Source organism: Gorilla gorilla, chromosome 3 (assembly GCF_029281585.2).
Source record: "Gorilla gorilla gorilla isolate KB3781 chromosome 3, NHGRI_mGorGor1-v2.1_pri, whole genome shotgun sequence".
NCBI lineage: Eukaryota > Metazoa > Chordata > Mammalia > Primates > Hominidae > Gorilla > Gorilla gorilla.
Window position 1 is genome coordinate 191,990,625 of NC_073227.2, and position 24,050 is coordinate 192,014,674.

Genomic DNA, 24,050 nt, shown 5'->3' on the forward strand with positions numbered 1-24,050 from the left:
GCCTGACAGATTAAAAGGCCTGGAAAAAGTCAATTATGTCAGGAGCAAAAAGTGCAAGATAGAATGGCCTGAGCTGAAGCTAGGAGAATTAGTAATGGAAAGTCTCTTATAAGGGATTCTCTTAAGTTATGGTATGAGCTTGTACTATATTCCAAGGCCTATGAAAAAGCACTGATTTATTTTAAGCAAGAATGTAACATGATCAGTTCTTATTAAATATTTCACTCCAGCTGCTTTGTGAAGAATGGGTTAGAATGATCAAGATTGTTGCTGCTTCAGTACCTGTGAAAGATGCTTATATACTTCACAGAGATGGTGGCGATGAGGCCAGATGGGGATGAGCATGTGCAGCACGTATTTTGGGAGTAGAAAAGACAAAACTTAGGGGCTTATTGGATGTTGATGAGTCTTTCTTAAACTTTTTTATAGCACAAACTGAGAAAGTTTAATTTCTGTATAGCAGCTATCCAAATATGGCTGGTGAGTAGTCAAAGGTATACAGTATCATGCTACTGAATACCCTTCTTGGATGGTACTGGCAGGGGTAAGTTGTTGAAGAGAAAACTACTTTGTGGAAGAAGTATAGTTCTCTTTCCCTGCTTCAAGAAAAAGAGAGGTTTCGGAAAGTTATGTGATATAGTTTGGATGTATATCCCCGCCCAAATCTCATATTAAAATGTAATCTCCAATGTTGGAGGTGGGGTCCGGTGGGAGGTGATTGGATCAGGGTGGCAGATTTCTTATCAATGGTTTGGCATTCCTAAGAAATGAACGCCAGATGAAGCCATCCCCTGTGGTGCCGTCCCCATGCGAGTCATTGAGTTCCCATGATATCTGGTTGTTTACAAGCATATGTAACACCTCCTCCCTCACTCTCTTGCTCTTACTTTTACCATGTGATGTACTTGTTCCCCTTTTGCTTTCTGCCATGATTGGAAGCTTCCTTAGGCCTCCCTAGAAGCAGAAGCTGCTATGCTTCCTGTACAGCCTGCAGAACCGTGACTCAATTAAACCTCTTTTCTTACAAATTACTCATTTCAGGTATTTTTTAAAGCAATGTGAGAATGGACTAATACATTTTGAATCATTATGAAAGTTTGTAGAACATCTAGACATAGCAAAAAATTATATGTACTTATTGTTATTGAGTCAGATAGTTACTATTTGAAAGACCAGTGAAAAAGGTAAACTTTCTTAGCCAAATTGACTCTTTGCTATTGAACTTCTTTCTCTCTAGTACTCTTTCTACTCTTGGTGACATTTGTGGTCGGTGATGTTATTTATTCTCTGAAATATTCATTGTGTTCAGCCAAAGCTGCTGCTTTTTTGCCTTTGTTTGGGTTTTATCTTTGCACACTGTGTGCCCTATTTTCATTTTATTTATTGAAGATAAAGAAAAAAACTTATATAACTTTATATTTCTTAACCTATCTGATGGTCAGTTTCTTTATATCTGGCTTTGAGATTGTTAACAAAATTATTTAAAATAATGTACTTCTGTCAAATTCTTGACTGATAGACTAATTCTTGACAGCAAAGACTGCTGTTATTCACAAACAAAACACATGAATTCCAATGTAACATATAAGGTAAAATAATCAATGAAATAGTTTGAAGCTGGTGGAGGAGGCTTTGGTCCATAAGAATACACAGTGTCATTATTGCTTTTATATTTTACTCAAACTTTATAAGAATAATACACTATTTTCATCATTCTATAGTTGAAAAATCCAAGTCATGGAATATTAAGTAAATTGTCCACTGTCGGCCGGGCTTAGTGGCTCACACCTTAATCCCAGCAGTTTGGGAGGCCGAGGTTGGCGGATCACCTGACATCGGGAGTTCGAGGCCAGCCTGACCAACTGGAGAAACCCCGTCTCTACTAAAATTACAAAAAATTAGCCAGGCATGATGGCGGGCACCTGTAATCCCAGCTACTCGGAAGACTGAGGCAGGAGAATGGCTTCAACCCATGAGGCGGAGGTTGCAGTGAGCGGAAATCACACCATTGCACTCTAACCAGCCTGGGCAAAAAGAGTGAAACTCTGTCTCAAAATAAATAAATAAATAAATAAATAAATAAATAATAAAATAAAATAAAATTGCCCACTGTCAAAATGCTAGTAAGTATAACATCACATAAACTCAGTCTGTCTGATTCCAGAGACTGAGTGGGCAATCACTGAACTAATTTATGTTTACTATATATTGCAGTGTGTCAAAACACACTGCAAACATTCTTTTTTTTTTTTTTTTTTTCCTGAGATAGAGTCTCACTCTGTCACCCAGGCTGGAGTGCAGTGGTGTGATCCCAACTCGCTGAAACTTCCGCCTCCCGGGTTCAAGCGATTCTCCTGCCTCAGCCTCCTGAGTAGCTAGGATTACAGGCATGCACCACCACACCCAGCTAATTTTTGTATTTTTAGTAGAGAGGGGGTTTCACCATGTTGGCCAGGATGTTCTGGATCCCTTGACCTCGTGATCCACCCACCTTGGCCTCCCAAAGTGCTGGGATTACAGACGTGAGCCACTGCTCCAGGCCGCAAACATTCTTAAATACGAATGTGTAACCTGCTGAATTCAAGTCAATCACTGGGTAACTGCCATAGAGAACCCCCGCTAATTGAAGATATTTGGTAGTATAACATGAACTGTGTGGCAAGAAGTATGTCAACCAATCATGTTTCCAAAATATCTTAGTTTATTTTTGTCATTGTATTACACTTAAGTGCTACTTCTGATATCCATAGACAAGGTAACTCAGAAAATTAGTTATGTGGAAAATAATTAGAAACTTGGTTTAAAATAGTAAGAAGATGTAATTTGAGACATCAGAGAGCTACAAAAAAGCAATGTAAACTTACGAGGCAAGGACCAAAAGACAGAAAAAAGCATAAGTGGATTCATCGTATATTTGGAGTCACTTGTATCATATGACCAAATGCATCTTCCTTACAGATGTGCCTAACTAATTGAGAAGTTGAGCAGAACCATTAGAAAGTTCATAGAACTAGGAAGGCAATTTGAAGTTCAGGACCACCTACAAAAAGCGTTTGGTAACCACCTTCTCCCACCACCTGCAATCCTGTAATCTGTGGCCCAGAAAGGCTAGACAATAGCAGTAAGAATGGGCTAGACAATAGCAGTAAGAATGAACTAGAAATTAATTGGCCTTTGCAAAGACTGAAGCCCTAATCGGATTAAAGTAATCTGGATTATTACTGAGTCTAGCTTTCGACAAAAGCAAAGTTAATCCTTTGAATATTAAGTAACAAATAACACTAGTCTTGTATTTGCTATGCCCTATTCTCCACCTATTGTATTAACTTCTGAACGTTTTAGTTCTGGAGTTTCCATTTGTTGTGTTTTTATATATTCTACTTATTTGTCAGTGTTGCCAGGTTTGTTTTATATATCCATGAACACTATAAATTTACAAAATATCTCAATTTTCTAGATTAACTTTGGGCCTGTTTCACTTCTCATTTGTCTCTTTTGTTTTGTGATTACATTTTCATGTTTCCTCATATGCTCTTTTTAATCCAACTCTGAAGAGTTTGGTAATATTTCATCCAAAATGTCTTGTTTAATTAATCAGCAAAACTATCTTTGCCTATAGGATTCTTTGTGGGAAGATTTTAAACTATAAGCTATTATTTGTTGAATGAGATTTGGTTACATGTGACTTTTAAGCAATGTGTTCATTTTATCTAAGATGCTGAATTTATTTGTATATATTATTCATAATGTTATTTTACTTTCCTTTTAACATCTATAAAATCTGCAGCGCTGTTAACTCTTTCATTACTGACATTGGTGATTTTTGTCTTTCTTTTGTCTTGATGAATCTGGTTTGCAGTTTATCAAATGTATTGATCTTTTAAAATAATCAGCTTTTGATTTCATTGATTTTATCTTCTTATTGTACTTTCTATTTCATTTTACTCACATTTCTTTCTGCTGCTTGCGTTTCATTTTAAACTTATTCTAAAAATCCAAGGTGAAAATTTAAGCCACTGTTTTTTGTTTCCCACTTAATCCTTAAGTGCTATAATTTCCCATCTAAGTACTAATATAACTTCATTCCTTCACTATAAGAAATGCAAGACCTATTTAAATAGGTCTTAAGAATCAAACTGGGAGGAAAATCTGTTGCCCACAGTTTTGTTTACACAGGCATTAAGGTAATAGCCCAACTCCTCTTGCTTTTCCAAATGTTGCCCTTGTCATAATTACCTTGCTGGTTTTCCTTGACTTAATTATGATTTTCTAATTCACTTGATCTTGAAATTTTTCAGTACTTTCTTGAGAAACACACACACATTCACACACATACATAACACACAACTTATAGCTTGGACTCAGTTGGCGGTCATCACTTTGGGATAAGATCTGTTTTATCTACCCTTTTGCAGATATTATGGACTAAGGCAGGTTTGACCATGTGGAAGTCTTGTCCTTGGAAGAGCAGAGATCTCTATCACTTCATGGTCAGTCTACTTGGAAGACATACAAGTCAGGCTCTCGTGATTCTTCCCAAATTTATCATTCAGTTAAAGAGCTCCAACACTTTTTTGGTAGAATGAGTAAAAGGGTAAAGAGACGCCAGCAGTTGCATATTATTGGGCTTGTTTAAACATCAAAAAGAAGCATCAAGAATGGTGAAAAATATTTTTTCAAGATTTCCCAGTTTTTTTCTTTTTCATTTTCTTAATTTACCTGTTGAGATTGAACATTAAGCCTATGATTAGCCAGAGTTTTGGCTCTCTGTGGCAGGAGGCAATTTGTTCTGCTCTCACATTCCTTAATCCACACTGCCAAAACCAATAAGTTCTCTTTCTGTATTTTAGTGGGATTCTGTCAATTCAATTAGAATTTGCCTGGAAAAAAACTCTCAAGTGCATCTGAATAGAATATTTATTCTATTAATCAAAAAGTATTTCATTTCAAACCTGAAACATCATTTTCTTTTGTATTTTTCAACTCATGTTCTGCCACATAATGCAATCTGCTTATTGAAGGTTAAACAATAATATTAAATGATATTATAACTTTTTTAACATCATATAATTGTTAAACAAAAACATCTAGGAAAATTGCATAATGACACATTAGTAATATAATAACAACAGCTAAAAGATGCCACAAAATCCTAAGGTGAAATCAAAGCTTCAGAAGCAAATCTTTGCAAGTTAAAATCTCAATATTAAAGAAAGTAAATTCTTAAATCAAAACTTCTCCTTTATGAGTTACAAACATTGACCTCTCTTGCTCCTATCTCCTTATTCCTCAGTTTCATTTGTAAAAGTTCTGAGTTTCAATCCCAATTTGAGCCGGGATTGCAATGAACTAGGACTTCTATGGGTGTCACTGTTCTTTCCAGATAGCTAGCTTTGCATGAATTAAATGTCAAATTTCGAATGGGTGGATCTCTACTCTAAAGGCTCCAAATAAACATCAAAACATATGCAATATCAAAGCACTGAAAACCCTCAATAGCCAACTTTAAAAAATAGGTACATCTCAACCCTTAGAATTTCTATCCAGTAAAGTTCTATTTCAAGAACATCATAATGTTACCAAAGACTATTACAAAAACTCAAAGGTTACTAAGTGCTAATAGAAAATCTTCTGTGCTTAGCTTCACTGGAGTGTCAACACTTAATACTAGATATGTAGAATTACAACTCTATGTTTATTACAGTAAATATACAGGCATTTAAGGAAAAATTCTAGAACAGTTTTTCTTAGTATGTTAAAAATTTTAATCACCATTTCACCTTTGAAGATCATTCTCTCTTGCACAGAGCACTAAATTCAGTACGAGATCTGCTATGATGTTTCTCTCTTATATGTAAGTACCTAATAGAAACATCATGCACGGGAGAGGGAAGTGGTGGGTGGGTGGTTACTCGAGTCATATTGACAAACCACATGGATTCAAGGTTGTGTTATTCCCTCCACTATTCCCCAGTATGCTCTGATGGCTACTCAAATCAACATTTCAAAAAAAAAGCACATAATTAGGGACACCCTAATAATACTACAATGTGGAGTGCCACCCCATATTTCAAGTTAGCACCTTATACCTCACATATTTATGCTCTGTAGTAGTTATGATAGTTAGATATATGATTTATCTACTTAAAGACTTTTCTGGCAGACCTAGCTGAGAAGAACAGCAATAGTAACAAATATTCACCCTGATAAAGTCCAAAACTTCCGGACACAATAAGTCTCTCTGTTTCCTCTATTTGAATCTTGTCCTTGATACCCCTCCTTACTGTGAACTTTTAACCTACGTATTTGTCAAGGGATGAAGCCTTGAAAGTTAAACATCAATCGGCATTATCCCATACAATTTGCATCACCCGATATGTGGCAACGGACTAAAACATTTAAAGTCTTTACTCTCTGCAAGATTTTTTTTAACCCAGGCTCTATTGATTTCCCCAGTTTTTACTATTTGTTTATTTCTCATAGTTTGAAGGCTAATCATCTAGATGTTGGGGATTTTGATGTTAATCCCAATAAAACTACAGCCTTCCTACTTTGCTCTAAGGGTCAGGGCATGCTGCTGTAAAATTTACTGCTTGGAGGAGAGCAGTGGAGATTCCACGCCTTTTCCTGGTCAGCCTGCTTCCAAAGGAGGGAGAAAGTGCTGGCCCTTCAGGGAATCTGGCCCACGGTTGGCCAACCCCAGTTGGGAAAGCCTACCTCTGAAGGAGGAATGTTTTATGAAGAAAAGAAATAGAGGAATCTGAACCCACTAAGGCTTTTTCCGCCGTAAGTTTACTTATCAGAGAAGTCAGTTTCCTCTGTGTTGAGAAAGTGAAGACGCCATGAGATGCTAGAAATACTATACCTGCTGAGCTTCCATAACATGTAAGGTCAACCAGGCAGAGATAAAATGTGTTCCCTCTAATAGTAGCAATGTTCTTTCAGTTGAAAGCTTTGGAAGCCAAGAACTAGATCAGAAATCTTAAGTTACAGAAAAATAACTTACATAGATCTTCTCCTGAAATATTAAAACTTGCAGAAACATTTAGTGGAAATAAGTGTCTGTACATGAACTTTAGTGCAAGATATTGGAATATCTTGGTCTACAACCCAATAGGCATCTCTTCTCATTTAAAATTATTTCCACTTCATCGTGCTGACTTGTTTTATTTCAACAGAAGTTAGCTACTAGTGAGATTACAAAATGTCTAATTTGGTGGAGTGTTTTATTCTAAAGCATGGTGTAGTCAAAGTGAACAGCATCCCCCAAATTATCCAACCCATTGTAAACTTTCAAATTGAGCCGATTTATACAGTAAAAAACTACCTTCAAGTATTTTGACAAATGAGTTAAACTAAACATCAACCAATTACCAAATGATGGAAATAAATAATATGTAAGAAATATCAAACATAGCTTTCTTTAATAAAGAACTGGGAGGGAAGCTAGAGAAATTGAGATATCACATTTTAATCTCTTATTTTAGTTGATCTATATTACCACAGAAAGATGTAGAATGTAAATATATTAAGATATAAATATTAAAAGGTTCAAGTTTTTAAATGTATATTTATATAAATATTTTGTATAATTATGAGATTTTCTTTCTTCATAGAAATAAGATGGCATTTTATGAAAATGATAAGCATTTTCAGGAAACTTCAAAATTGTCAGGAGGATTTTAAATAAGAACTTCATAAAAATTGTGGGGAAATCAGAAAAAAACAAAATAAATGGGGAAAGACCCGCAAGCATAGTTTAGCAAATTATAAAATAAACAAAGATTTGAAACAGTCGGTTTGATATTGTCAGCCTGGTGAATTTGCCTCTTTCCTATGTGCCTTTACCGAGCAACAGAATGAGTGACTGTGTGTTCCCTTCGAATCATTCTTCCAGAACAAAGCTGTACAGATTTCTGTCCTGCTAGCTGCCTTCCTCAACTTCCATTCTTTGAGGAAAGTAGCCCATGGTTTTAAAGTACCTTATGAAACTGAGAGGTGACAGTGTGCTGGCAGCCCTTGTAGCCCTCGCTCGCTCGCTCTTGGCGCCTCCTCAGCCTCGGCGTCCGCTCTGGCCATGCTCCGGGAGCCCTTCAGCCCGCCACTGCGCTGTGGGGGCCCCTCTCTGGGCTGGTTGAGGCCGGAGCTGGCTCCCTCAGCTTGCTGGGAAGTGTGGAGGGAGAGGCGCGGGCGGGAACCGGGGCTGCGCGCGGAACCGGGGCTGCGCGCGGAACCGGGGCTGCGCGCGGAACCGGGGCTGCGCGCGGAACCGGGGCTGCGCGCGGAACCGGGGCTGCGCGCGGAACCGGGGCTGCGCGCGGAACCGGGGCTGCGCGCGGTGCTGTCGGCCCAGCTAGAGTTCCGAGTGGGCGTGGGCTTGGCCGGCCCACACTCGCAGCGCCGGCTGGCCCTGGGCAGTGAGGGGCTTACCACCCGGGCCAGCAGCTGTGGAGGGTGCACCGGGTTCCCCAGCAATGCCGGCCGACTGGCGCTGTGCTCGAATTCTCGCCGGGCCTCAGCTGCCTCCCTGCGGGGCGGGACTCGGGACCCGCAGCCAGCCATGCCTGACCCTCCCCCGCCACCCAGCGCTCCTGCGCAGCCCGAGCCTCCCGGACGGGCGCCGCCCCCTGCTCCATGGCACCTGGTCCCATCGACTGCCCAAGGGCTGACGAGTGCCGGCGCACGGCGGGGGCCTGGCAGGCAGCTCCACTTGAGGCCCCGGGTGCGTGCGGGATCCACTGGGTGAAGCCAGCTGGGCTCCTGAGTGTAGTGGGGATTTGGAGAATCTTTATGTCTAGCTAAGGGATTGTGAATGCACCAATCAGCACTCTGTATTCTAGTTCAAGGTTTGTAAATGCACCAATCAGCACTCTGTCTAGCTCAGGGTTTGTAGATACACCAATCAACACTCTGTATCTAGCTGATCTAATGGGGACTTGGAGAACTTTTGTGTCTAGCTCAGGGATTGTAAATGCACCAATCAGCACCCTGTCAAAACAGGCCAATCAGCTCTCTGTAAAACAGACAAATCGGCTCTCTGTAAAGTGGACGAATCAGCAGGATGGGGTGGGGCCAGATAAGAGAATAGAAGCAGGCTGCCTGAGCCAGCAGTAGCAACTGGCTGGCGTCACAGTGTTGTTTCTTTGCTCTTTGCAATAAATCTTGCTGCTGCTCACTCTTTGGGTTCACATTGCTTTTATGAGCTGTAACACTCACTGCCAAGGTTTGCAGCTTCACTCTTGAGCCAGGGAGACCGCGAACCCACCAGAAGGAAGAAAGTCCGAACACATGCGAACAGTAGAAAGAACAAACTCCAGACAGGCCGCCTTTAAGAACTGTAACACTCACTGTGAGGGTCTGTGGCTTCATTCTTGAAGTCAGTGAGACCAAGCACCCACCAATTCCGGACAGGAAATGAACGGATGGTTTTAAGCAGTGCACATGGCAGGCAAGAGTAAGAACAAAATGTTTAAAGCTCATGTGAAGCTGCGTTTGCAATATGACTAAGTTGTATTCAAACGGGAATGTGTAAGTGTCCCATGCCGCTTTTAGGAAGTGTCTTTAAAGAGAGAAAATATAAAAGGGATTGTGGAAAGTTTGTATTTGAGGCATAGCTTTTGAATGTGTTGAAATGCAAGTGTAAAAGCAGAAAAACACAAATTGGATAACAAAAATATGTATCCAATAAAAGAAAAAAATTATGAGGTAAAGTTTCCTCAAACAGGAAGTCATGATCACAAACCACCCATACTTACAAGACTTTTACGGTGCCAGTTACCTCAGGATTTCAAGGCATAGCATTTGTGCAGGAAGACTCTGAAGTAAGGAATATGGAGTCTGTCCAGTTTGAGAACTCAGAAAAGCAAACAAGGGTTCAATCAAAAACTCAGCAAGAAAAATTGAGGCTAGCAGCTGAAACAGAGAGGCAATTATTCTACAGTAGGCGATGTCAATAAATAATGTAATATCTAAAGAGGTTAAAACTCTTGACTAATCTAAAACTAAATCTGTAGTTTTATGACTAAAAGAATTCTTAAAATCAACAAAAGCTCAATTCCAGAACAATCCTCGTGATGAAAACAACTTCTGGGAGCAGAATTTAACCTAAACAGGATGAGGGCAAGAGAGACAAAGAAATAAAAGGTGCAGATACAACTGGGAGAAAGAAACAGAGCCGCGGACTATCTGAGAATGAGATGTCGTATTTTGTTTCTCTTCATTTTGAACGATAATTTAACTGGGGATATAAAATTCTAGGTTGATAGTTTGTTTTCCCAACACTTCACGTATTTAATTTCCCTTTCTTCTTGCTTGCACAGTTTCTGACTGAAGTTTTCTGCAATTATCTTTGTTCCACTCTAGGTAAGGTGCTTCCTCTATCTCTCTCTACTCAGTTTCAAGATTTTCTTTTTCTCTTTGTGTTTTTATATTTTGAATATGTTTAGATTTTTGTTTTGTTTGTTTTTGGCTTTTGGTATTACTTGGTGTTCTCTGAGTGCTGTTAATCTGTATTTTTTGTCTTTTTGGTGTTTCAGTTGCACTTATGTTATACCTTATGTCCTGTTCTTGCTTTCCTTTTATTATTATTTTTATTTTTGCATTTAAATTTGGAAAGTTTCTATTGACCCATCTTCAAGCTCACTGAGTATTTGTGCCCATTGTGTCAAATTTTCTGATGTGCCTTTCAATGGCATTATTTATTGCCTTTACTCTTTTGATTTCTAGTATTTTCTTTTGGTTCTTTCTTTGATTTTAAACTGTCTGCTTACATTACCCATTTGTTCTTGTGTGTATCTACTTATTCCATTAGAGTCCCTAGGATTAATCACAGTTATTTTACATTCTGTGTTAGATAATTTCAGTATATGTTTCATATCTGAGTCTACTTCTGATGCTTGCTTTTCTCTTCAGATTGTTTTTTTCTTACCTGTGGTCATACCTTGACATTTTTTGTTGAATGCCAGATATGCTGTATTGGGTAAAAGAAACTGTGGTAAACAGACCTTTAGTCTGAGGATTTTTGTTAATCTGGGAGTTGGACTGTGCTTAATGTATGTTGTAGCTACATTTAGGTGCTAGAGGCTTTAAATTCCTGTAGTGTTCTTGGTTTTGTCTCCCCTCTTGACTTTGGGCTTCCCTTCTTACTCCTCCTTAGAGAGAGGTACCTTGTAGCATGGTTGTTGTGGTAGTAAATTGTGAGAGAAGAGGAGAGTTTTGTAATCTTTCCATTAAATCTCAGTTGTATAGCGGAGCCTGTGTCTCAGGGATGTTACACCTTGACAAGTATTTCTCCAGTGGTATAGCTGGTTCTTTGTTGTTGTTGTTGATGATTTGTTTTTTTCTTACCCTCTACTATCTATGCTGGTTGAAACAGCCTTTCTCTATGTTTTGAAGCTTTGACACCCGATAACTATTTTGTTATTTTTGTTGGTAATTTTTCTTTCAGATGAGTCAGGAAGGCTGAAGAGAGCTGGGATGAGGAGGATTTCCCCTATCAACAGATAAGGCTCTGGCAAAGTCCTTTATCCTCCAGCATAGGATATTTTTATAGAGGATTATATAGAAGCTTGTCACGATGGTGACTCTTTCTCTCCCTAAACCAGAGGCAGGAGAGTATGTTTCTTGGCTCCTCATCATAAGAAATGAGGTGTTTCTGGGAGAGAAGACTCATGAAAAGTTGCCCCCACACCCATAGCTCCTAGGAGTTTCTGCAGCTCCCAGGAGCTTCTCACTCTCATGCTAGTTCTCAGTCATCTTGGATCCATTCATCAAAAAATTGGCATTCAAATCTTATTTAAATCTTCTTGTATTTTTATGGCTGTAGTGGCTTCTGCCGTGGGTAAGCAGATTTTAGGAGGTACCTGTCTCTCCAGATTTTAGATTGGCAGTTTACCTTGTGAACTCAGTTCTCTGATGGGTCTAAGAAAAGTCACGGATTTTTAGTTTGTTCAGATTTTTCTTGTAACAAAATCTGGAGTGTATGGAGGAATGGAGTCCAAGCAATTTTCATATTAAACCTGTAAGCAGAAGTCACCACCATATTTTTGAACTTTACAAAAACAGCAGAAGCCCTTCAGTTTCCAACAAAACAAAAACTAACCTAATGCAGCCCTCATGTAGAAAAGCTTTGCTGTTCAAAAACAGCAAAGAAACAAAAATATCAAGTTCAAGTCTTGTATGAAGTTCTCCAAGAGAAAATCATATTATAATAATAGCAATTCTATAGACAACAAAATCTTTCCAGAAAGATGTAACCATAAACAGATAAAAATCATGATCTAATATTTCAAAATAAAGTTTAACATGTTAAGAAAATATCACAAAATGAGCACAAAGAAACAATTAAAATGTGGTATTGAATAACAGGAAACAGAAAGGAAAGAAAAATATTTCAGAGCTAAAGATAAAACTTAAAGGAACATATGAACAAAACAAAACAAAACACTATAAAAAATCCAGGATTAAAAAAAGAAGAAAATAAATTCGTCTATTTTAATACATAAATTAATTTCTCCATCATTTTGTTGTAATTGTTAAACTTTTATATAGCAGATTCAAAAGTGACAAAGAGATGACAGAGAAATTTCTATATATGTGTATAGTTATATACACATATATATAAGGTAATCAAAGAAAGGTAAGGATTTAAAACAGTCTCACTGACTTTCAAGTATAATGACTAACATATAAAATTTCATCGCTATGCAGGCAATAAGGAAATATTGTGTGTGGTAACTTGTCTTTAGTAATCTAAATGTTTTCATACTGGACATCAGATAATCAAAATAACTGGAAAGACATTAACATAAAGACTGTTAGTAAACGTCGAATGTATAAATTTACACATACAACTAACAGTGAATGAGATGTATAAGGAAGAATGTATAGTTTGTAATAGCTGCTCTGTCAATATAGGTAAAGTGCAATGTGAAAAACTGAAGTGAGACTAGCAAGAGCTTTTGTCAGCAATCAAATTATTGGTGTTGAAGGTATTGTTATCTGATAATGTTTCCATGTAGTATAAATTAAAATATATGATTATTTATGTTGTACTCTAATTCTCTTCACAATGTTCTTAAAAAACAACACTCTGTTTGGTACAAAAGAGATTCAGATTCAAGATTGTAGAAATTGAAGAAACACTGTAGCAATGAATTTTAAAGAGGCACAAAGTTTGAACTAAGATTTTACACTAAATGCTTAGAAATTATAACAATTCGATAGAAATTGATCAATTGAAGCCTGATACTGATTTGAAATCCCACTTTCTACTAAAGAGAATCAGGGTTTCTTGAGAAAATGGCTGATTATAGGAAAGATCAAGGTGTATAAGATTACTTGAGTTATTTTGGGATTGTACATAGAAAGGTAGCTCTCATGTAACACTCGGTGAAAGTCATCCAAATTTTGGAATCAACTGAGTTTCACACTGGCCAAAGAACATAAAATATAAGCATCAAAATCTAATACCTAAATTAGATACAAAAATGTCAAATAAGCTTTAATTCATTCGTTAATATTGGTTCTCACGCACCCCCAGAAGTTATATTGACTTGGTCACTTTATATTATGCTAGTAGCCATTTTTTTAACTAGTAAATAAAATAAGACTATTTAGCATTTCTCTTGCGTTTCCTGTTCAAATTTATGTCTGGATAACCAGATAGTAGATAAGATACAGTTTCTCTTTACAGAAGTATTCCAGAAAATAAAGCAAAAATAGTGGAATTATAATACCATCATTTTACAATTTCTATTAAATTAATGGAGCTATACATCAAGCATCAACAGCTGTTAACGTCACAAACATAGACAACAAACCCTGGTGTGCTTCCTAAAGAACGCATCCTCACCTTGCCAACCTTGGCAAATCATCATTCTTGAATGAGACTTAGTCTCTAGATTCAACTAAAAATTTACATATAACTCAGAGGACAAATGAACGTGTTAAACTATACAAGGAAATTAAGTCAGTAAGACTATGACTATGAAAAACTCACAAGACACCATCTAGGTTCTTCAATACGTACATTGCAAGCCAAAAAAATAAAAATGAGAAAGAGAGAGGGATTTTATAGATTAAAAGAAACTGATATTACATGTAACAGGCAAAAGTAAATCACAAGGAGTTTAGCAGTATGCATTTAAGTGAAAAACCTATAAGGAAAAATAAAGATGTTTTACAGTAGAAGTCAGTTGTGATCACCCTTGGAAAGGAAGAAAAGGATTGTGATTTTGAGGTAGTAAATGGAGGGCTTTTGTGGTATGTGGCAAAATTATATCTTTAAATGGGTAATATTTTAAATGCCTTGTGGCATTTCATTACTGGTTTACATGTTTCATGCAACTTTCTATATTTGCATCATCTTAATTAAAAACATGTTAAAAAGGAGATAATTTTCTTCACCTATCTTCCTTCATGTTGGCTGCCTGTAAAGAGATGTGTCTGTGACTTAAATAGCTATATGAAACCACCAGGTGTTATACTAAGCTTAGAAAAATAGCAAGATATCTGCATCCCTTATCTGCCTATGTTATGACTCCTTGAGGACAGACAGAAATACATTTATACCTTGTTAAACCACTGTTGTTATTCTATATTTTTCTAATCCTTGAAAGCAAATATAATTCTGACTAATACAAACTCTCGGATGAAATTAAATAATTGAGGAAAGATTCTGGTAGTTTTTAAAATAATTTAAGTGGGAAGAGTCTAAAGTCCCTTACTGTCTTCCTGTAATGCACACATATGGGTAAGTTAAGCAATAAAGGTGACAATTGAACATGATAGATCTCTCATCAGTGTTTTAGTAGAAAGGGCATTAGAAATACATAAAGAAAGTATACATTGTGATCAGTAGAATAGGAGGATAGGAAGAATAACACTGTATATCAGCTGAAAATACATTATTCAAAATGCATGTCCTTGAGAAGAGAAACATGGTAAAAGGCCTTTTGCTCTAGAGATAAGAAAAGATACGCAGCAATGATTATGTTCTGGACATGTACTAACATTCAGAAAATTTACATGATCAGAGATTACTAAATAAACAAATAAATATAACAATTTAGTAGAGCTAGGAAGATCTCAAAATATGTTCAATCCTAAAGTCAATGCAATCCTAATTGGTCCCAATGAGAAGAGGAAATCAATATAGTTACTGCATCAAGTTCTCCAATAAGCTTTTTTTCTAAATGTTTACAGGAGATTAAAAAGAATCTCACCACCATGAACAAAGAAGAATTGAGCAGCCATGCAAAAAGAGGGCCAGGCAGCTAAAATAAGTATATAGTTTACTGAGGCTTACAAAATATCATGCACGGAAATATTTTTAAGAATAACAATAGCAAGCAGAGAGGCTGAGAGGAAACTTTAAGAGGTGATGGATATGTGTATGGTATTGATTGTGTTGATTTCATGGGTGTATACTTATGTCTGAATTCATCAGGTTGTTATATCAAATATGTGCAGCTTTTTTATGTCAGTCACATCTCAATAAGGTGCTTTTTTAAAAAAGAAGTTCACAAGTTAATAAGAAAAAGTATTCTCCACTAGGAGAAAAATATATAGTAAGAGAGGAATCAGCAAGTAATCTAATCAAGTCATATATTACATAATGTATAATAATATAATAAAATATTAAGCATTTATTATGTTTTTTCTCTATGAAAGACAATGATTTTTAAACCAGGAATTATGTGCAATCATTACTATAATAACACTGAATCCAAAGGGCAGTAACGTGACAAAGTATACTAAATATATATGTCTTTTCTGGAGCCAACAATATTTCATTTTATGGCAACCAAAGTACTTGTATGGTGTTCCCCTGTCTCTAATATGGGCTTACCTCAGAAGACTAATTATAGGCAAAGGGAAAGCAGGGGATAAAAATAAAAGAGCTGAGGACGACATCAACAAAATGTAGAGATTAGTAAGAGAGCACTAAAGAAAACTGAGAAGTAAAATTATCCCTCTTTAGCATATGGGATACAGAATCAATTCCAATGAGTCGGGGATCAGCATCTGAGAAAGGACAGTAGCAAGAAATTAGAGACAGGGAAGTAAATTTTCATGAAGAAGGTGGTAATTCACACTATCAAATTCTCAAGAGTGCTCAAATAGAATAAGAGCTAAAATAAGTATTTGATTCTGTAATGAGATGTTTTATATAAAATAAAGCACCAAACAGTAGAGGCCAAATCCAGTCTATGGTAGATTGTTTTAATAACCAAAGAGAGATTAATGTGGTTTTCAATCTCAAATAATTTTCTCAGGAAATGGAAAGAGCGATGTGTGTAAACATGAAAGAAGTTCTAATTGTTTGTGTCTGTCTGTGTGTAAAGATGTGACCATCTTTGGAGATCGAGGGTTTCAGCAAAAGGGCAGATTTACATTTACACAGCCTTGAAGAAAATATGGTCTCAATGTTTTTATATGACAAATCTATTCTCTGTTTATTGGTTTATTGTTTTAATAAGCACTTCAGATAGCTTTTTATATTTTGGTTATTACTTTAGGTGCTCAGGATATAACAAAAGAGGATAACAGACTGCAATTTCAATGTGGAATGGGATACTTTTGTTTCTAGGTAATATGGAAAAGCAGGTACCATATTTATTTATCCTCCAGCTTATAAAAAAGAACTGGACAAAATTTATGAAACAACAGTCTACCAAAACTTAGAAAACAATGCAGGACAAGATATGATATCTCTAAACTAATTTATCTACATGCTCAATTGGAATAAAGAGACTCCATGAACTACAAAAACCTAAAGAAAATGGTGCATGTGAAAAATTTACAAACTCAACTCATTTTTCTTGTGTCCCTGCCTCTCCTTCCCTGTCTCTTCCTCCTCCTCCCATCTTTGCTCTGGTCCTGTGGTGTTTCTATCTTTCTGGGGAGCCAAGATTCAGTGTAGGAATAAAGTTTATGATTTTAAAAATCTGGATTTAAGAGGTTTTGCTCATATGAACTTAAAGTTTAGCTCTCACTTATAAGTGAGAACATGCAGTATTTGGTTTTCTGCTCATGCATTAGTTTGTTTAACATAGTGGCCTCCAGCTCCATCTATGTTGCTGCAAAGGAGATGATTTCATTCTTTTTATTGGCTGCATAGTATTTCATTGTGTTTATGTACCACAGTTTTTAAAATCCAGTTTACCATTGAGGGGCATTTAGATTGATTCCATGTCTTTGCTATTGTGGATACTACTACCATGAACATATATGCGCATGTGTCTTTATGGTAGAAGGTATATAATCCTTTGATTATATACCCAATAATGGGATTGCTGGGTTGAATGGTAATTCTGTTCTGAGTTATTTGAGAAATCACCAGACTGCTTTGTGCAATGGCTGAACTAATTTACATTCCCACCAGCAGTGTATGTGTGTTACCTTTTCTCCATAATGTCACCAGCATCTGTTACTTTTTGACTTTTTAATAATAGCCATTCTGGAAATGAACAATAGTAAAAGGGGCTTACTTGAGAGTGGAGGGTGGGAGGAAGGTGAGGATCAAAAAATCTACCTATTGGGTACTATGCTTATTACCTAGGTGGTAAAATAATCTATACACAAAATCCCTGGGACATGCAATTTACCTGTATAACAAATGTGCATATGTACCCTCTGAACCTAAAATAAAGGTTAAAATAAAAGCTAACAAAAATAAAAGGTTCTGCTGCTTTACTGTACCTGCTTTGCTGAGCTCTTACAGTGAGAAAAAAATTATCTAACACTAAAACAACAGGGAACCAGACAATCAAACTTTGGTCCGCACTCTGGCAAGCATCTCCCTAGATGGGAGGGCTTCACTAAAGGGGACAACATAGAAATGACCAGAATGGGAATTTCAAACATTAAGGCAGTCCAGGTTTGCTGGGACTCCAACTGGCTAATTATTATGCTCTGTTCTAGGGCGCATTTTAAACCGTATGGCCAAATTACATTAAGGAAAATTCAGAGCCCAAATAGTTATTATGAAAAAAGGAAAGAAGGAAAGAAAGAAAGAAAGAAAGAAAGAAAGAAAGAAAGAAAGAAAGAATGAAAGACCCTACAACAAAAGAGTCTAAATTATTTCACATATCTATATTTTTTCTTCCCATTTTGAATCTGCTGACTTTTCTATTGGTGTTGAGATAAAACTTACTTTTGATGATATTAGTAATTCTAAGATGCTTGGCAAAAGGAAAAAAAAAGGTAAAAGTTCTTTTAAAATCAAGCTGCTATACAAACTGCTTTACCCATTGGGTAAATAAAGTTTAGACATGTGAAAAAGTTTCAATTTTGTCAGGAAAGTAAGCAGGATTCAACCGTCTTGTTTATATATACACATGTATTATGTTGCATGTTGCATCTTCATGGTGCCAAATTAGCTTATAAATAAAGGAGTACTCATAAATTAAGCAAATTAGCCCAGATGCTTTTCAGGTTCATGTGACTTCGGTATTCTCCCGTGTATCAGTCTATTCTCATGCTGCTGTGAAGAAATACCCGCGACTGGGTAATTTATAAAGGAAAGAGGTTTAATTGACTCACAGTTCTGCAGGGCTGGGGAGGCCTCAGGAAATTTATAATCATGGCAGAAGGGGAAGCAAACACATCCTTCTTCACATAACAGCAGCAAGGAGAGGTACAAGGTGAAGGGGGTGCGGGAAGCCCCTTATAAAACCATCAGATCTCATGAGAACTCACTCACTATCATGAAAAAGCATGGAGGTAGCTGCCCCTATCATCTAATTACCTCCCGACGGGTTCCTCCCATGACAAATGGGTATTTTGGAAACTACAATTCAAGATGAGATTTGGGCGGGGACACAGCCAAACCATATCATCTGGTAAGTAAAAATAATTTTAAAATTATTGATAAAAATATAAATATTTTCAGAATTGTCTGGTCTGCATTCGTGTTTGCCTGTGTTTACTGGTTTTATATTTACATTTGTTAGACATTTTAAGATGTCAGAATTTGGCATGAAAGTTATAAAGCTATAAACCCGGTGAAAACGTAATGATTTTTATTTATATAATTTTTTTATAAACAAGAGTGATTTAATATTACTGATTTAACAAAACTAATAAAATCTTCTGTGCTATTGGCAAAATGTCCATGTAATTTAAAGTTCTTGCTTAGGTGAACACCTAATATTTACAGGCTATAAAATGGTCAACAAGGAAATAACTTAAAATATAACAAGCTTTGTCTAATATTTTAGTTTTCATAATCTATATGAATTATTAAAAAACTAAAATATAAATAAAATAAATGTTATTAAATAAAATTTTAATGTATTTTTGAAATCTTAGAGTTATGTCAAATTAAATAAGAGATATACTTTAAATATCTGCGTCATTCCAAATTAAGAAGATTTATGTTATAGGGAAAGATGTTCCTAAAATTATAAAGTGGTTCTCATGTGTAAAATACTGTAAAATATGACAGACAATTCAAGATTTCTTGCTTCCCAGATTTTTCACTAAAATAAGGATTACTAAGCGTTAATACAGTGATTGATATATGTAACTAAAACTACTGAATAAAAGAAACAATTACATATTTGCAATGTATAAGGAAAATAGAAATATGATTTTTGCTTAAGAAAATTTGATTTTTGTCTAGTTTAGAGGTGTTTAAGGGTTATTTTAAATTAAAGATAATTTTTTAAATGACAGATAAACCTACATGTATATAAAAAGTTGAGGAAAATAAAAAAACTAAGTTATGAAAGGTTTATGGAAATCTTATCCTGAGGTCAAAACTGATTGCAATTGGATAGATTTGTATATAAGGTTTTTTAAAATTAGCTGTATCATTAAAAGTGCCCTAATACAAAACTAAAAATTTTGGTTAAAATAACAAGGTTTTATCAAAGTGTTGATTTGTTCTCAGTGATATTGCAGGAAATATTGACTTTTAATTCTGAAATCTGTGTCTTTATAAAGCTTCTCAGATTTCTGCCACAGAAGTTCAACTTTTCTGGTATTTTGTTACCTATGATTTGCAGATCACATCATTGCCTTCTGTTCCTTTTCCCTTGAAAAGTATGTCTTTTTGCTTGGCTGGAATGATAACTCTCTCTTTCAACATTTTCAGTCAGTTCCTGTAATATTTTCCCCTGGTTCTAATTCTGTTTTTATGACATAATGCTAAAAAGCTTATTTTGAAAGCCTAAAAAAAGCAATGCTTTCCTCAAATGTAGCATTATTTTGTAATATATTTTTGATATGTCTAAATACTTTCAGGTAACCAAGAAATTTCCCATGCTGTCACTAAGAATCAGGTATTCCTCCTGCTTTCTGCTAAAGGTACTAGTTTTAATGCTAAAATTTCTCTATAACCTTAGATACATTCTTCTTATGTCTACTTAAATTCAGGTACACTTTTCATCAGTTTTAACTCTGGGTTATTTAAATGGGCCTTCCATAAGGGGAAGCAATCGTACCGCAGGAGGTTTTTCTTTACTTTTTTGATGACTGGCCTAAAACAAAGATTTTATGCTTCATTATGGCAATTTATACATTGTCTTCATTGGGTATTTTTATTACTTGAGAAAACTGAGCTTTAAAAGGGTTAAGGTTTTCACAACCTTGTAACTTTCTGTATTGCTTTTGAGGTCTTCTGATTATCATGCTAGTTAAATTAGTAACCATTACATAAAAATGACCTGTGATTCTGTTTTGATTAAATGTTTTGAACTTTTTGATATCTTTGGTAGGACCTAAAATTATATTGGAAATATCATCAAAGGATAAATAATACTGGATCTTCTTTTGGTTACATTTATAGGTATGTTATTCATATAAATTCTATAAAAATTATATACATTTATAAAAATATAATATCCTATCAGTCATAATTTTGACTATATTAAACCTTTTCTAAAGTTATATTTATATAGATATTAATATAAATATTTTAAAGATTATGTCAAATGTATGGAAGTCTGGTGGTTCTGATGTGATGATTCTGGTTTTTATCTTACTATGCTACATATAATAGAAATAGCTAAATTTTATTGCCAATTGAAAATTTTCAACCAGTTTTAACCATGGTTATTACAAGTTTCTGTCACCCACAATTCCTGGAGGGTAGAAGCTGCCACTCAGTGGCCATGTCCAGGGCACACTGGCCCTCAGCCCCAGCCACTCTCCCATGGCCAGCGCACAAGGCCACCACAGCCTGGTCCTGACGTGATACCCAAGACCGGTGGGTACGAGGGGCATCTGGTGAGTTATTGTTTAAACTTCTTCTCTAAAAGCATTTACAATAAACTGTGATCTAAATTACTTTTCATGGAAAGGACTCTGACAAGTACTCTTAAACACAAGATTACTTTGGACATCATACCATCAGAGTAGAAAAAACTTTCAAGACTCTAAGTAAAAAGCTAAAATAACTGCTAATCTAACATCAAGCAGAACAAGAGTTAATTACACAGGATTGAACTGATAGAAGAATACGAAGATTTTATTCATGACATTTTCATTTGAAATGGCTGATTCTCTTTATATTTTGTTTTCCAGAGTCAAGATAACCTTTTCTCTTTATTTTTAATTGACAACACATTAGATAGAATATATTTTTGTGGACAAAAATTTGAGGTATTTATATTTCTGTCTACCTGATTTCTCCAGAATTTGGAAGCCATTTGTGAGTATTCTTAATTGATGGCAATACAATTATTTGCATAAATTCAATAAGAATCTGTTTCCTTTTGGAACAGGATACAATTGGAGACACTGGTTATTTTACCAAGGCTTTGATTAGAATGGCATATTTTCAGATATGATCAGGCTGCTTTGAGAAATTGGTGCTGACTTCATAGAGCCAATGAAAAACTTAGAAAGACTGGACTGGTACCTTGTCTACAATGTTCCCTTACAGGGTTTCTGTCCTTCTGATAATTAAAGAATATCACTTTCTGACAGGCCTGGGAACCTCAAGATATTTTGGAACCTTGAGAAGAGAGAAATACACTCATTCATACATATTTTACAGCCACAATCTGATGGATTAACCATGGCTTTACTAGACTCAAGACTTTTAAAAATCTAAAATTTCTTATAAATAGGTTCCAACAAAGCTAATTTTAAAAAAGAAACTTATAAGGCCAATTATTGCTGCACTTTATGCAAATAATCATGCCAGGTAGATATAAGACTAAAACTTATTTTGCAAACAAGTCAGTCCTATGATTTGTCTCTGATAAAAATGAGAAGCTTGAGAAAGATAAATTATATTTCAACAGCAAACTATAACACACCTGTTATTGGATTCCAACACTGACCATTGTTTTTAAGTTTTTATCATTTGTTATAATCAAGACTGAATCCTGAATTTTTCCTGGCTTCAATAAATGTCCCTAATGAACCTGCATATAATATATTTTAAAAACTTCTTGTTATGATTTCCATCAGGAATAGGATCTATTTTTGAAGTACTACTTAAACTAGGAATTATAATTCAATATATGTTGGAGTTTCTCTTCCATCTTGTTAAGTTCGGTACCTACTATTTGTTTCTTATTTTTAAAATCAAACTGATTACATCCTACCCAATACCAATGACATGTTCTTTAACCTGTCTTTGTTATAAGTAAACCGAAAACTTTTCCGTGTTTATCAGGGACACTATGTGCACCTCCTGAATATGGATTTATTTGTCAACATATTGACCACCCCTGGTTTTATGCATGTGTTGACAGCTGGTGCATGAGAGTTAATTGTTTATTAGGTTATCTGACTATTCTTTCTATTTATAGCTTCACTGCTTCTCAATATTGGACCAGTTTCTTAAAACTATTTTCCAGGAATAGACAAACCCTACCTGCAAACCAAGAAGACAGATTTTGGCCTATGTTTAGCAATATTCTCTTGCCATGATGGAGAGTATCCTCTCATGAACAACGATTATAAATCTGTCAATCACTCTATGTAACTTCTCAAATGAAGCAGCTAAAGCCATAGCTGCCCAACAAAAATCTTTAAACTCTTTAGCCACAGTAGTAATGGATAACAGAAGACCCCTAGACTAAGTATTGGTGGAACAGGAAAGAGTTTCTATGGTAGCTAACATATCATGTTGTGTTTACATCAATACATTTTCTGAAGTTGAAACACACATGAAATTAGAAGACAACAAGCTAATTAATCACAACAAATTCTCAGGGAAGAACCAGGTGCCAACTGGTTCTCAGGTATATTTTTCTGAATCCCACATAGAATTCAATGTATGCCCCCAAGCCATACGAAAATTAAGACTTTACCTATTACTAATGCTCATTTTTGGACATTTGGTTAGCAAATGCTGCCTCTGATGTTAAACTTTTAAACTGTTAAAAGAGAAACCAATGTATTAATAATGCTAAATGTTAATATTGTACCAGATATTAGAGAATATCTTCAACTTAATGCAAAATGATTTCATCCTTTAGGCCCAAACCTGCACCCCTAGTCAGTAGGAAAAAGCTAGAATGGATGTTGCCCCTAATCCCTCATGACTGAAGAATGCACATAGAACAGGGGGGATTGAAACCATGACCCAAAGATTTAGTTAAAGAAACCAATGGCTAAAAGAAGTTATTGAGTTTGCAGGTTGGCAGATTAAAAAAAGAAGAAGAGGAAACAACAACAACAACAAAACAACAACAACAACAACAAAAACTTGCTGAAACACTGAAACTCCCTTTGCTTATTAACTAAAGAACACTGACTGAAATTGATTGGACTCAATATGGCCAACTAGAGTCTGCACAGAAAGAGCTTGCTGACATTGCAACCTGAATTTTCAGTGCATGTTTCATAACAGCTCCCTCCAACTTTGTACATGTGACCCATGCGATAGTATGAAGTTAATTGTATGCCCAGGGACTTTCTAGACCTTCTCTTTCCTTCCACCAATTATTTGATCATCTCAGAATCCACCTCCTGAAACTTTTTGTATACAAATACTGCTTTGAAGCCAGCATGGGGAGAAAAACTTGAGTTTGACATGCCTGTCTTCTTGTGAGTCAACTTGCAAAATAAAGCTTTCCTTTTCTCAA

General features: G+C 35.8%; 1 long non-coding RNA gene across 1 annotated transcript; it reads left to right on the forward strand.

Annotated features, from left to right (window-relative positions):
- The first annotated feature begins 5,621 nt into the window (after positions 1–5,621).
- LOC101153577 (uncharacterized) lies at positions 5,622–24,050 on the forward strand. Its single transcript, XR_174510.3, has 5 exons — positions 5,622–5,854; positions 20,251–20,313; positions 20,724–20,794; positions 21,101–21,234; positions 22,770–24,050. It is a non-coding gene; the product is annotated as an uncharacterized lncRNA (long non-coding RNA).